The sequence below is a fragment of the Pteropus vampyrus genome, unplaced genomic scaffold, assembly GCF_000151845.1.
Source record: "Pteropus vampyrus isolate Shadow unplaced genomic scaffold, Pvam_2.0 Scaffold52, whole genome shotgun sequence".
Lineage (NCBI taxonomy): Eukaryota > Metazoa > Chordata > Mammalia > Chiroptera > Pteropodidae > Pteropus > Pteropus vampyrus.
Window position 1 is genome coordinate 3589836 of NW_011888833.1, and position 3553 is coordinate 3593388.

General features: G+C 62.3%; 1 pseudogene; it reads left to right on the top strand.

Annotated features, from left to right (window-relative positions):
- Nucleotides 1-975: 975 nt before the first annotated feature.
- LOC105292142 lies at nt 976-2512 on the top strand (annotated as a pseudogene).
- The last annotated feature ends 1041 nt before the right edge of the window (nt 2513-3553 follow it).

Below are 3553 nucleotides of genomic sequence, written 5' to 3' on the forward strand. Positions count from 1 at the left end.
CGACAGCGGCTCGGTCTGGCCCCATCTGGAGCCCCTGGCCCGTCTGAGCGGAGGCGACACCGACAACACCCTGTAGTCTTGGTCCCCCACGTCAGAGGAGCACTGTCACCTTCACGAAGAGGCCCACGGTCTCACTGCCCCCACCCGAGAGGCCGATCCCTGCGGATGACCGTCGTCCCCACGGCGCAGAGGGAGACGCGGGCTCCTGCCTGGGGACGCGCAGCAGTGAGCCATTTATGTAACGTTTGCGAAGCCGCAGAGAGACTGTGAGAGAGGAGGGAGCAGAGTGCATGGCGGGACGTCTGCCGGTGGCACAGGCGCGGTGGCGATTGGGGCGGGAGTTGCTCTAATGTCACAGGAACGGGAGGGGCAGGATGAGGACCTGGCCAGCTGCACGCGAGGCCCCGGAGCTCCTGCAGAGACCGGGGTGAGGCCGGGAGAGGTCCGTGTCCCTGAGGCGGTCACCTCCCTTTCTTGGTCTCTGAAGTGAGTTGAGTGACCTGTGGTCGTCTGATTTCTGCCACACTGTGCAGGGCGACGTAGCTCAGTGCCACACTGGTGCTGTCGACCTTGGGTGGCACAGTAGTGGGTGCTATGTATGGACACACACCGATGGGGACTCACAATAAACACATGTACATGCACACACACATGTAAATATGCACATGGATAAAGGAACACAGTTCGATACACGTAGACCCACATGTGTACATATCACACATATGCACACACACGTTGAAACACACATGCACACACATGCATGCATTCGCACAGGCCACGCACACACATGCATACATGCATGCGCTCACACATGCAGAGCCCTCAACAGAAGTGGGAGGACAGCCACCCAGTGACACCGCATCCCAACCCCCATGCGCAGTGACACCTGCCCCTGTGGGTGGTGGCCCTGCAGCTCACCTGTGCTACCTGCGTATTAACAGGCAACGTTCCCTCACAGGCTGGCAGTCCGAAGCAATGGGCGACTGGAGCCTCCTGGGGAGACTCTTGGATGCTGCGCAGGAGCACTCCACGGTCACCGGCAAGGTCTGGCTGACCGTCCTGTTCATCTTCCGAATCCTGGTGCTGGGAGCCGGGGTGGAGTCGGTGTGGGGTGACGAGCAGTCCGATTTCACCTGCAACACCCAGCAGCCGGGCTGTGAGAACGTCTGCTACGACAAGGCCTTCCCCATCTCCCACACCCGCTTCTGGGTGCTCCAGATCATCTTCGTGTCCACGCCCACCCTCATCTACCTGGGCCACGTGCTGCACATCGTGCGCACGGAACAGAAGAGGAAAGAGCGGGACAGGTCCCCGGTGCGGGACGACCGGGGCAAGGTCCGCATCGCGGGGGCCCTGCTGCGGACCTACGTCTTCACCACCGTCTTCAAGATGCTGTTCGAGGTGGGCTTCATCACCGGTCAGTACTTCCTGTACGGCTTTCAGCTAAAGCCACTCTACCGCTGTGACAAGTGGCCCTGCCCCAACACCGTGGACTGCTTCATCTCCAGGCCCACGGAGAAGACCATCTTCATCATCTTCATGCTGGCCGTGGCCTGCCTGTCCCTCTTTCTCAACGTGCTGGAGATCTATCACCTGGGCTGGAAGAAGCTTAAACACGGCATGACCCAACGCTATAGCTTAGACTCCCCTGAATTTAGGATGGGGCCCTCAAAGCCCGGGAGTGTGAGCCCACTGCCCCCTTCCCACTAGGCCCCGGCCATCAGTACTGTGGGGTGCCCGCCTTACTGCACTCGCTCAGGCACCAACCACAGTCATTCCTGAGACCCCTCCTCCAGCAGTAGACTTCAGTGTCACAGCCTTAGCCAAAGCACAGGGCAAGGGCCACCCTGACAAACTCTATGACAGCAGAACGGGGCCACCCAGGAGGCCGAGCAGCAGCTCTCAGTGAGGAAGGCCACCCCGCCAGTGTCCCCGACTTCCTCCTTGCCCCCTCCGGGCAGCCCCAGCCACCCCCTCAGGAGCCCCTCCCGGTGGAGAATGGGGTGGCCGCAGCTTGGGGGAGAGCTGCTTGGAAGTGAGGGGGGTGTCAGGTTCTGTGTTTCTGCGCCTTGCTTCGCGCTGGAGTGCAGTGGGGAGCACGTGGCGCTTTCCGCAGGGGAAAGTGGGGTGAGGGGCCTGCGGTACCTCCAGGTCAAAGCTGACTCCTGTCGCCAGAAATGCCAGCTGCACTGACGCAGCAGCGCCCTGTGCCCGGAACGGGGCGAATAAACCTCTGAGCACTTCCCACCGTCCCGGCAGCTGGCTTCTTTCCACCGCGCGGGGTCTGGGGGATTCTGGGGATCCCCGCGGCGGTCCCCAGGGTGGCAGGCTGCGTGCGCGTCCCCGCTGTCCGCCCCCCGTCCCCGCGCCCACGGGGCGGCCGGAAGACCGCAGAGTGTCCTGCGCCACCGCGCGCTGCCGCGTCTCGGTCACTGTGGACCCACGAGCAGAGGTGACGCTGAGCCTGGTCCCCGTCACGCTGTCCACCTCCAACGGCCACCCGGTGTGGTGACCCTCGTTCCGCGGACGCCGGAGCCTCTCCATCGGATCCGTCCCTTTTCATGACTCCCTTAACATTCCGATGAGTCTTCTGTGACCCATGGACAGTCTGGTGACAAGACTGTGACTTCCCGTTCTCAGAGCGCTGAGAGCGCCTGGGGCTCCCGTGCGTCCCGCGGGCGGTGAGACAGGCTGGGCCCCGCCCCCAGCTGAGCCCCGCCCCCGGCTAGACCCCACCCCGACCGGAACCCTGACCCGGCTGGACCCCACCCCACTGGCCCTGCTCCTTCCTTCCCGGCAGAATGACGGGCGGAGCTGAGCCCCGGGGAACCTGGGCGAGGCTGCTGCTCAGTGGTCCCCGGGCTGGCGCTCAGCTGGTCCGCGGCAGGTGTCTGGGGAGAGGGGGTCGCACAGGGTCGCCCAGGCCTCGTTCGGACAGTGATGCTGCGTCCTCGCAGCCCGGAGGCGGCTGGATGTCCCCAAGTGAACAGCGCCGCGACGCGGCGCTTTGTCGTGTGGGCAAAGCAGTAGCGGGGATGAGACGGGACAGGCAGCTCCTTGAGTTAGTGGGACCTCACTCAATCCTCAGCTTCCACCGCCTGCCACCCACACTGGCTGGGAGACGACAGGGAGACTCTCATGGTGTTTGGTTCTTGCATTTGGAAATTGAGTTCATTTCACCAGACCTCACCAAGAAGCCTGCACTGTGCAGGTGACCCAGCCCGGTTGCCCCCCTCCGAGGCTGGGTAGGATTGTGGAGTTAGACTCCGGACTGAAAACCAGTCATTGCACAGAAGTGACATTTTGCAACAGTCCCTGGGGTATCTCTCCAGGTTTCTGTAACACAGGAAAGCCTGTCCGACGTGATTTGGCTATGGGAGGGTCCCGTGGCCCCAAGGCTGGGTCCCCTCCTCCCTCAGGGGGATGCAGGGAAAGGTGGCTGTCCTCAACCCATCATTGTGCACCTGCAAATGTGATGGAAACAGCCTCTCCCTTGGGCCAGATCCCAGATAAATATTTTCTAGCCTAAGCATTTTCTAGCCTAACAATTTTT